Genomic DNA, 12,530 nt, shown 5'->3' with positions numbered 1-12,530 from the left:
GTCACTGATGAGGGACCATCTAAGAATAATAAGTATTTTAATGTGGATTATAAAGTTGATGATATTGCAGAAATGATTGAAGATGCACAATATGAATCACATGTGGATCCAATTAAATTTCAGTCAATCTTCGAAGATGCTGAGAAACCCATTTTCCCTAATTGTACAAGGTTTACTAAATTATCAGCACTGCTTAAGTTGTATAACAAAAAAACCTAACATAGGTGGAGTGATAAGGGAATGACAGATTTGTTAGCATTTTTAGGAGAATTATTCTCAGAAGGTAATGAAATGTCATCTTTGTTTTATGAAGCAAAGAAGACATTGCGTTCGTTAGGCATGCAATATGAAAAAATGCATGCTTGTCCTAACGATTGCATCTTATATCAAAAGAGATTTGTTAATGCAATTGCATGTCCGACATGTGGCAAGTCTAGATGGCAAAAGAAAAAAAAACCAGATGCGGTTAGAAAAGGTGTCCCTGGAAAGGTTTTATAGTATCTACCACCGATACCTCATTTGGTTCGGTTGTACCAAAATGATGATTATGCTAAAAATTTAATTTGGCATGCCAAAGATAGAGTAAAGGATGGTAGGCTGAGACATCCAGCTCACTCACCAACTTGGAAAATAGTCGATGTTAAATGGCCTGAATTTGGCAATGAACCGAGGAATATTCGTTTGGGTTTTTCTGCTGAAGGAATTACTCCACACACTTCCCTTAGTAGTAAATATAATTGCTGGCCTGTAATGCTAGTAATCTATAATCTACCGCCATGGTTGTGTATGAAGATGAGGTTTACCATGTTGACCTTGTTGATGTCTGGTCCTAAACAACCTGAAAATGATATTGATGTATACCTAGCTCCTTTAATTGACGATTTGAGCACATTGTGGTATGAGGGGGTTAATGCTTACGATGCTTATAAGAAAGAAAAATTTAATCTTAAAGCAATGTTTTTGTAGACCATTATTGATTTTCCAACCTTAGGTAATCTTTCTGGATTTAGTGTAAATAATACAAGGCATGTCCCATTTGTGAAGAGGGGACTTATTCTGAATATTTAAAACACTCTAGAAAGATTTGTTATATGGGACACCGAAAGTTCTTATCCAAAGAACATACATTTCGAAGTTGGACAGATGCCTTCAATGGTAAACCTGAATTTGGAAAGGCTCCACCACCTTTACTTGGAGGACAATTGTTAACAAAGTTGAACAAAATCCATTGCAAGTTCGGAAAAAGCAAAAGAGGTTGTAGATGGTGCGACAGACTGTTGGAAGAAGAAATCTATTTTTTTGAGCTTGAATACTAGGAGCATTTGGTTTTGCGGCATAACTTGGATGTGATGCACATTGAGAAAAATATGTCGGATAGCTTAATTAGTACATTGCTAAATATTCTTGGTCGGAGTAAGGATAGAATTACAGCTCGGTTGGATTGAAAAGTAATGGGTATACGCAGTAAGTTACAACTAGAGGTTGGTGAGAGACGAACATATTTACCACCTGCGTGTTATACCATGTTCGAAGAAGAAAAAAAGTTGCATGTCATTCTTTGTCGAATGTGAAAGTACCGGAAGGTTATTCTTCAAATATTTATTCTTTGGTAGATATGAAAATTTTGAATTTAGTTGGAATGAAGTCTCATGACCATCATACACTACTTGAGCATCTTCTACCAGTAGCTATCCGTTTTGTGTTACCCAAAAAAGTTCGATACGATATTACAAAACTATTCTTCTTCTTTAAATCTATTTGTTGTAAAGTGGTAGATGAATCAAAGTTGGATAATCTTCAAACAAATCTCCTGATAACTATGTGTGAGTTGGAGCAGTATTTCCCACCTTCATTTTTTGACATAATAGTTCATTTGGTGAGAGAGGTAAAATTGTGTGGACCATTATACTTGAGATGGATGTACCCATTTAAACGGTATATAAATGTTTTAAAAGGTTATGTTAGAAATAGAAGTAGACCTAAGGGTTGCATAGTTGAATCCTACATCGTTGAAGAAGCAATGGAGTTCTGCTCAGAATACTTATCATGTGTTGCGAGCATTGGACTATGTTTTTCTAAAATTGAGTTTGAAATAAGTAAAGATGGAAGAGGTTGGTTGTTTCTAAAGTAAATAAATCTGATAGAGATGAAGCACATCACAAAAATATTGATGATGTTCAACCATACATCGAGTAAGTTCCTATACATATGCATGGTCAATATTATTTTGCTCTTTCATCATATTGGTAATGAATGTAGTTTGTTGATATAAATGATTTTTTTTTAAGAGAACATTTCAATTGGATCAAGAACACTTATCCTAATAAGTCTCGGAATAAATAATGGGCACAAGATGAACATAAAACTAACCGCTTTATAATGGTGTCACAAGCTAAGCAAGTATTTTATGTGAGTGATCCAGTAGATGCTCGATGGTCAATTTTCCTGACAAGTCAACCGAAAGATTATCTGTTCAAAGAGTCTGGGAGCGATGATATTATACTTGAACAAGAAATATTTACAATTGCTTCACCACCTATTGATGTCACCATTGATAATGATGATGACTATATACGCGAGAATGGTGAAGGGTTGTGGGTGGATAATTAATGGCATATATATATTAATTTTGGGATTTTGTTTTTATGTATTTTGTGAGGTTTATACCAGATACTAACATATACAATTTTTGTTCACTTAACTGCAGATTCATTGATTATGGATCCACCATATGATGATGAGGGTGGTCAGTTTGTTGATGATGATGGTAATGGTCTGGAGGGAGTTAATCCTACCGCACCAACAAATACACAAGATAAGAAGTATAGGGGCAAATCGATTTGTAGTGATGTATTCAAAGCAAGAAGTGAGATCGCAAATTGGTCTTCTATCACACACAATCCTTCCTTTAGATGTCAACAATTGGAAACAAATGTCGAAGGATAAAAAAGAGACTATATGGGGTCAAATCCAGGTAAGCTATAGTATTAACTATTAAATTTATCCTAACAAATTAATCTATTGAAAAAAGTTTAATATTTTTGTGTTCGTTTATGCAGACTACGTTCAAACTTCCAAATTCTCCTAAAACATACATCCTCAAAGAAGCAGGAAAAACAATGAGAAACTGGAAAACAAGACTAACAAAAGATCTTGTTTATGTATATAAGAATGTAGCTCCTGAGATTCTTGCCAAGCCGCCATCAGACTACTGTGAGTATTACAAATGTGAAGATTAGAAAAAATTTGTTGCGAAAAGACTAACCCCAGATTGGAAAGAGATGAGGAAAAAAAAAACAAGTTGCTCGGGCTCAGAACAAGTATCCACATCACTCAGGGCCTGGTGGTTATGCACTGGTAGAGCAACAAATGGAACATCAATTGGGTCATGAGTTGACTGAATATGACAGATCTGAGATGTGGACATGGGCACGGGTGAATAAGAAAGGAGAAGTTATTGATGAAGAAGCTCGAGAAGTGGTGAAGAGGATTTTAAGTGTTCTTCAATTTTTTTTTTAATTATAATGATTAATGTATGTATTAAATTCTAATTGATTTACTAACTATGTGTTGGTGGAGGAAGGTTCAAACGATATACTAACTATGTAATAGCATATCATTAATCATCTCAATAAATATTTTATTCTTTCTTTTTGCTATACCATTTTGTTATGGAGTATAAGGTAAGGGGTTGTACATTCATGAATTATTCCACGTTCATCAGAAATCAAGTTAAATTCATTTGAAAAATATTCACCACCCATATCACTCCTAAGTATTTTAATTTTCCTTTCAAGTTGATTATACTTTAAACACATCAAATGCTTCTTTTTTATTTTTAAACAAATATACATATGTGAACCTAGAGCAATCATCAATGAAAGTAATAAAATATCTACTTTCTCGTCTAGTCAACATTCCATTAAGTTCACATAAATCACTATCTATCAAATCTAACAACTTAGAGTTTATTTCAACACTAGGAAAATGTTTCTTTACCATTTTAGATTTAACACATAATTCACATTTTTCATGCTCAACATTATCACAATCAATTAATCCACATTTAACAGCCCTTTTAATTGTGCTAAATCATATGTGTGCAAGTCTAACATACCACAAAGTAATAGAATTTGAGTCAAGCATATAACAAGAAGAAGAGACTTTATTGTTCACATGGTCAATAGAATTACAAAGTTTAAACATGCCATCACAAGCATATCCCTTTTCAACAAAAACATTGTCTTTTGATAAAATGAGCTTGTCGGAATCAATCGCAACCTTGATTCCCGATTTTCCAAGAAAATTGCCACTCACAAGGTTTCTACTCATTTCCAGTACATACAAAATATTAGTTAGTACAACCTTCTTGTCGGATGTGAAGAACAAGTCAATATTCCATTTCCTTCAACCATGGACCTTTTCTCATTGCCCATTTGAATTACATGCCCTTCCTTTGAAGATTCAATGGTCTTGAATAGAGATCTATCATAGGTTACATGAATGGTGGCACAAGTATCATACAACCACTCACTCACCTTTCCATGAATGGCATTTACCTCACTTAGTGTGGCCACTATCTCCTCTTGAGCCGAGTTGACATTTGCATCATTGTTATGGCTCCTCTTGAACTTACAATCTCTAGAAAAGTGGCTATTCTTGCCACACACATAGCAAGATCCCTTGGAACTCTTGAATTGCCCCTCATTCTTCTTGGGCCTCAAGGATTTTTGGCCTTTGCCATTTCCCTTGCCTTTGTTAGGAGGATTTGTCGCAACATTGGCCTTAGAAGTCTCTCCATTGGACTTCTCATCATTCAAATCTCTAGAACGAGATTCCTCCTCAATTATCAAGTGTTTGGGAATTTCCTCCATAGAAATCTCTTCATTTCTATGGAGCATCTTTTTCCTATAGCCTCTCCATGAAGGAGGTAACTTGGCTATAATGGCACCAACAAGAAATTGTTCTGGCAATACAATTTTAAGAGTAGACAATTTATTCACAATAATTTGCAGCTCGTGAATTTGAGGGAGAAGGGGTTTATCATCATAAAATTTAAACTCCATATATCGAGTAATAAGGAATTTCTTTGTACCTTCCTCTTCTTCTTTGTACTTCTTTTCCAAGGCCTCCCAAATCTCCTTGGCGGTCTTAGTGTGGGTGTAGAGATCATAGGGCCTATCTGATAGAGCATTGAGAATGTGACCCCTACAAATCAATTCATCTTCTCTGCATTTCTTCCTTTCTTTGACAAGTTCTTGTGTGTCATCTTCCTTGGGCTCTTCCAAGGCTTTTAAGTCTTTGTCCAAGACATAGAAAACCTTCAAAGTAGTGAGTAAGAACCTAATCTTATCTTGCCAATGCACAAAATTAGTCTCATCAAATCTATCTAATCTAACAAAGTCTTGTGTCATGAATCTCAAAGCCGAAAGAGAGTTACATTCTTCCATGATATGCTATCTCAGATTATAGTGTATTAGAATGTTGGGGGAGAGTGAGATAACAACACAACAAAAAAAAGAATCTACACAAAATTTGGATTGACAGAGACTTAAAAAAGATTGAGAAAGAACTTGCAAACCCTAGTAGAACAATGGTGTTCTTCAAGTTTTGATGAAGCTTCAAACCCTAGGCAAATCACCACTTTGAACAAATAATTTGAGCAAACCAAAACACAAAACCAAGGCTTATACACGTTGAGAAACACTGTCCTAATACTCTATTTCTCAGCCACCATTGATGCTTAAGGCCTTCTCTTGAGGAAATGAGGATTGAGATTGAAAAAACCTTCAACTCTCTAAACCTTCAACTCTCTAAGTCAAGCACTTTCTTGGAGAGTTCTTGGAGAAAACTAGAGATTCTTGGAGCTAGAGAGAGAATGAGGGTAGAGATATATTAGAGAGAGTGATCAAGTCTCCCAAATCACTGGTTTTGACCCATATGTAGAGTAGGCACCGTCATTAGGTCTAACCAATAGGATTAGACTTGCAAAACATGTTATTTTGAGTATTTACGTAAATCCATGTATTACAGCAAGTGATGCGTCGCCAGCTAGGGTTTCTGGAAACCCTAGCTTCCAGGTGATGTGTCGCCTCCTAGGTGGCGACATATCGCCACCCCCTTTGACTTTGGACACTTCCAAGGGTCCAAAAAATGCTCCAAATGCCACCAAATTTTTTGGGAACCCTTAGATACTTTTATGTATCACTTTAGACCCAAATTTGCATTTTACAAGTGCCTACAATTTGAAACTCAAATTCACATCTTCACTATGTGAATTCTACTAAGTGTTTATACCTTGCTTGTATTTTAACACTTTATCATTTGTATTTAACCAATCATAACATGACATGGAAACCATATGCTCATCGACCACCCTCACAGGTACCATATGCTCCTCCACCACCAACATAGGCACCAAGTGCTCCCCCACCACCACAGTCAAATTTTCTTGATGAGGTAATAATTTCTTATTTATTCATTATTGCATATATTGGATAAAGTAAAAATAAACTAGTTTATCAAAAAATCTAACTGATTAAATCTAATGTAACAAATTAATTGTAAGTTGTGTCTTGGTTTGACACAAAATATAGTTGCAGAGGGGAAACTTTTAAGTACATGTTACACAAAAATATACATCATTCAACTGTCTCCTGGAAATTATTGTGTGAGATTTGAGATAGCCATTCAAGAGAATGCTAGCTTACCGTAACTGCTTAGAATGGAAGGTTATACAGTGGTTGGACAAGCAATCTGGTACGATGTTGGATGGCCACAGCATTGGGTCCTTACTAATCAACAAATGAAAGAGTCACTTGCGCCTTCTACTCAACAACCAAGAAAATCAAAGCAGGTAATAGAGGCATTGACACAAGAGCCTACAGAAGTGCCTATGACAAGAATGTTGAAGTGTTTGGTGAAGTTTATTGATAAATGGAAAGTTGACCGCATGGTAGAAATTCCAATTGTAGAAATGGTATTTGGATTCCAAACTATCGCTCAATTAGGGAAATATGATATTATCCACTTTTGCAACTATGAGATGATCGGACAAACTGAGCTAGCATTATATATGTTGTACAATGGTGGTTATAATCTTTTAGTCTATTTAGTGTAACTTGAAATTTAATAGTTTATTGACTTTTTTTAATTATATGTAGCTTGCTCGATGATTTAGTGCAAACGAAGGGTTTGAACCACATGTACACTTTCATGCACCCCGCTTTAGTGTCCACCAATGCAGGAACCAATGAAGCACATGCTAAAAATATCTTCGATCGGTTTCTACAGATGGAGCTAGAGACACAGTTTCTAATTTGTCCTTGGAACAACAAGTAAGTCAACTTAATTTTATATTCATATATTTTGTTTATCGATAAATATCTTATACAAGTTTTTTTGGCTGTAACTATCATTGGATGTTAGTATTAATTAAGCCACACAGTCATTCAGTAGCATTTTTGGATCTTGTAAACTCACATTTTCGTCCGGAAATCAATGGGATAATTATCATGTAAGTTATACATATTACTTAATTAATTTATGATTTCATTTGAAACTCATATCTAGAAAAATATTAATATTTGTGCAGGGAATTGGTTTAATATGACACACACCAAAGACATAAAAAGTCCATTAATCTAAAAGTTTGTGTTCCTAAGGTAAGTAAATTATATTACTTATTGTATTAAAGTTTGTGACATATTTTTATTATAATAACTTGCTAAATATAATACTTACATTTGGATAAATATGTTGTAATAGTGTCGAAACCAAACTGGGCCAACAGAGTGTGGCTTTTACATTATGAAGTTTGCTTAGAGAGTTGATTTCACAGCCTAGACCAAATACCTACATGAAAAATGAGGTATTATTTTACCTTTTAATTTTAATTTAAATTATCGCTCATGATTTTATTTGGATGATTTCTAAGTTATTATTTTAAATATTTTCTAATTAGTTTATGAATACGGCACCATATTCGGCTCATGAAATCAACGAGATACGGGATGAGTGGACTAAATTAATTATGGTGTATCTCAGTTAGCAAATGAGCAAGTTGGTGGGGAAATTTTAGTTTAAGTGTTTAATACTTAGAAATTTAGAACACAAGAGTTATACCTATATGCATAGATTAACTTTGAAATGTGAATTACTTTTGTAGATTTGATCACAAATGTTAACTTCACATAAATGTTTAAAAAATTTATACTGTTGTTTTTCTATTTCTGCTGCTATTTTTTTTTATCAAAATAGGCCAAGGAAATTGGCATAAACATTTGCAATTTACCTGGTTAATACTTTTATGTGACAGTTCCCAACTGAAGCAAAAAAACTCATTTTTTAACATTTGTGGCGGTTCCCCACTAACGCAAACCACTGACGCAAACGCCTGGGAACTGCCACAAATGCCAGATTTGTGACAGTTCCCCACTGACGCAAATGTCAGTCTGGTTTGCGTCATAAAATTTTGCGTTACATTTAAAACTGGCGCAAAAACTCAATTGTGGAAGTTAGAAACTGACGCAAATGGCTTTTTTGTAGTAGTGTGCGTTCAGCATGCTAGCCACCATATCTTTTCATTCATCAAACAAACACATGTAATCCATTTCACATCAAAACAAAGGAAAACACATGTTGCATCATACTCATCATAACATTTCAAGATAGAACTCAATTTTTCATACTACATAGTTTATCAGCAAACATAGCACATCATTTCCTTATGACATACAAATCTTACCATTTCATAGCATAAACATAGAAATTCTATCTAACTTCCTTACCTCAGGTTCGAGCAAGGCAAAAATGAGAAAAAATTCACAACGAGCCTATAATCATAATCAAATGTCGTCTATTAGAATCACATAACAATACTCATGCCCAACACATATACCCCACGTGTGCATGGGCCATGCACACGTGGTACTAGTTGTCCAATAATTCAAAACATACACATTTTCACATAAAATCATAAAAGAATAATGCTAATTCTACCTATTAACCGTTCATGGTTACAAAATAAAAGTCATGTATTTGAACAATAGACATATATTTGAACGTAAAAATGCATTTGCATGTGACATGCATACGTGAGAGCGTTCTTAAAATTTAACGTTTTAAAATGATAATTCCTACATGCTTATTTCTTGTCCTTTCAAACAAAATTCAAAAACCATTATTTGTTTCTTTAAATCCCAAAATTTGTCTAAACAATTTAATACATTATATTTACTTTATAAAATAATTCATTTAGCCTTTCTTAATTTCTCATAAAATAATAATTCCATTTATTATTTTAAATAGCATAGAAAAGTGACAAATTTTGTAGCCATTTTGAAATACTTAATAAATTTCGTGTTTCCTTTAGAAAATAACTCTTCTAAATAAATAAAAAAAACTACATGTTTTAAATGTGAAAATTTATAATTAAAGTGTGAAAAAAATGTATTTCACTTATATTATTTAAGACTTAAATTAATTAGGTGTAAGATTTTATTAATTTTAAACAAAATAATTATTTTAGCTTAATAGCTCAAAGTTTCAGCAACTATTTATTTTGTTTAAAAATCATAAGTGCATTTAAACCACAATATTTTCTCATTTAAATAAAAAAAAAACTGTACCTAAATAATAATGTGGAAAATGTTGAAGACTTTATACAGGATCTTTATTTATTTCCATGTACATCTAATATTAAACAAATTAATATGAGATAACCTAGAACATGTTTCTAAAATTGAATTCAAAGATAAACAAAGCCAAGAATACTTACAGCATACGCAGCGGAATGAAAGAGTCCTTTCAGTATCTCTAACTCTTGTATCCCTTCTGTCGCAGAGTATTATCAAGAAACTGAACCGATCTTCTATTTTTTTCACGATCTTCCAATGTATCCTTAGAATCACCTAGTCTAGTGTCGGCAATTCTCAACACATGAGATAGATACAGAGAGAAGAAGAGAAAATAACAAAGAGGCTTAGAAAAGTACTTGTGTTTAGAGAGAATCTAAAACTATCAGAAAACCAGTGATTAAACTTATTTGTCGTCTCAGAAATCTAAACTTCTGACTTCTCTCTAAGCACTCCTTTTATAGACTCAATAAGGCCATTTAATTTAATTAAAAAATCAATAAAATAATAGCCAATTTTAAGTCCTAGGTCAAAATTATCATGGGCTTTATGCCCGTGAAATTTCTCATTTGATTATAAGCCCATTGGACTTAAAATCAAGGCCTGCATTATTTTCTATTGATTTAATTAATTAAATAATTATTTAAATCCTTTATCAAATTAATTATTTATAATTTGAACCTTGATTTAAACTTATTTATTAATTTAGATACCAATTTATCTTAATTAGTAAATCTTCCATAATTTCTCTTTTCTTCTCAAAAATACATAACTCTGTGAAACTATCCAAAATTGATCTGGTCATCTTTGATAATTCTAATTGATAATTAAATCAATTAATTGAGACTATCTAGATGATTTTATCCAAGGTACAATGGGGACCATGGGCCTATGAAATCAAGCTCCAATAAGTTATCATAAATCTAACAAATAAATTTACTAACTTATTAATTCATCGTGAATCCATTATAGACTTGGAATTGCACTCTTGAATCCATAGAATGCTCTATAACAAATATAGATACGCTATTAATTATCCATTGTTACAACCATAATTGTCAATCAATCCTCTATAGACGGTCTACAATGAGATAGGACTAAAATACTGTTTTACCCCTCATTGTATTTTATCCTTAAAACACTTAGTTCCTTGTAAATGATATTTCAGTAAACTAATTTAATTACTGAAATGAGATCTCTATCATTTAACACCTTGAACCAAACTAAAAGGAAACCATCGTTTCACTTCTTCATCAGAAGCTATAGATGTTCATATCTATGATTAACACTCCCAGTCAATTATACTACCGAGTTCCCGAGATGTAAGTATGAGCTACTTTGTAGGCTAAGCTGGTAACGAACAAGTCAAAGAACTCAAATAATACAATCATTTCGAATACTAACCACTCAGAATTGAGATTGAATTGACCTATGGTCAACAATATGATATGACCAGAATAGATAATAACAGTATGTTTACTTATCTTATCAATTGTCAATATCGGTCCAGTCCGACGTAACAAATACATCTGATCTTATCTACTTTGCTAATGTTCTGGAAAGAACATAACACTGTAATGTGTAAGTAGATCATATCGTAGATTGGCAAGTCAATGTAAATCCTGTGCACTGACTAATCTTAGGACTAACTTATTTTGAACATATAATCATATTTATATTTTACTGTGATTACATCACTATAAATAAGATTAGCTATATGCTCAGGATTTAATAGAAGTTTATATTAAACAAATAATCGTGAAAATAAAACATGTGAGCAAAGTGATTGACCAAGTCAAAAAAATGATTTCTATTCTTTTATTGATTATAAAATGAGATTACAAAGAATTTGGGTTTTAATTAGGGCATAAAACCCCAACAAACTCCCACTTGCACTAATTGAAACTAATGCCTTAATTCTACTAATCCCATTTCCTTGATATGCTTATCAAATCTAGCTTCTGGTAGTGTCTTTGTAAATGGATTCGCAAGATTGTCTTCAGATGCAATCTTCATAACCTTCACATCTCCCTGGGCCACATATTCTCGAATAATGTGATACTTCCTTTCTATATGCTTACTCCTCTTGTGACTTTGAGGTTCTTTCGAGTTAGCTATCGCTCATGTATTGTCACAAAACAACACAAGTGATTTATCCATTTCTAGAATAACACCAAGATCTGAATAGAACTTCTTTAGCCAGACTATTTCCTTAGCTGCTTATGACGCGGCTATGTACTCAGCCTCCATAGTGGAATCTGAGGTTGCAGACTGCTTTACGCTTCTCCAAATCACAACTCCACCCCCAAGAGTAAATACCATTCCAGAAGTAGACTTCCTGTCATCGACATCAGTCTGAAAATCTGAATCAGTGTAGCCTATGGGGTTCAGAACACCACCCTTGTAAACTAACATATAATCCCTAGTCTGTCTCAAATACTTCAGGATATGCTTAACTGCTATCCAATGTTCCAGTCCTGGGTTTGACTAATACCCGCTCACTACTCCCACTGCATAGCAGACATCTGGTCTAGTACACAACATGGCATACATCAGACTTCCAACTGCAGATGCTTAAGGAACTTTTCTCATTGCATCTTCCTCTTCAAGAGTCTGGGGAGACTGCTTCTTTGAAAGATGAATTCTATGGCGGGACGGTAGACGCCCTTTCTTGGAATTTGTCATTGAGAAACGTTCAAGCACTTTATCAATGTAAGCTGCTTGAGATAGAGCTAAAAGTCTGTTCTTTCTATCCCTGATAATCTGGATACCTAGAACATAACTTGCTTCACCCAAAACCTTCATCTAGAATTGAGTGCTCAGCCAATTCTTCACATCTAATAATTTCTTAACATTGTTTCCAATGAGTAAGATATCATCCACATAAAGAACCAG

Source organism: Humulus lupulus, chromosome 1 (assembly GCF_963169125.1).
Source record: "Humulus lupulus chromosome 1, drHumLupu1.1, whole genome shotgun sequence".
In the NCBI taxonomy this organism is placed as follows: domain Eukaryota; kingdom Viridiplantae; phylum Streptophyta; class Magnoliopsida; order Rosales; family Cannabaceae; genus Humulus; species Humulus lupulus.
The sequence above is the reverse complement of the archived record's forward strand: the minus strand, read 5'-3'. Positions refer to the sequence as shown.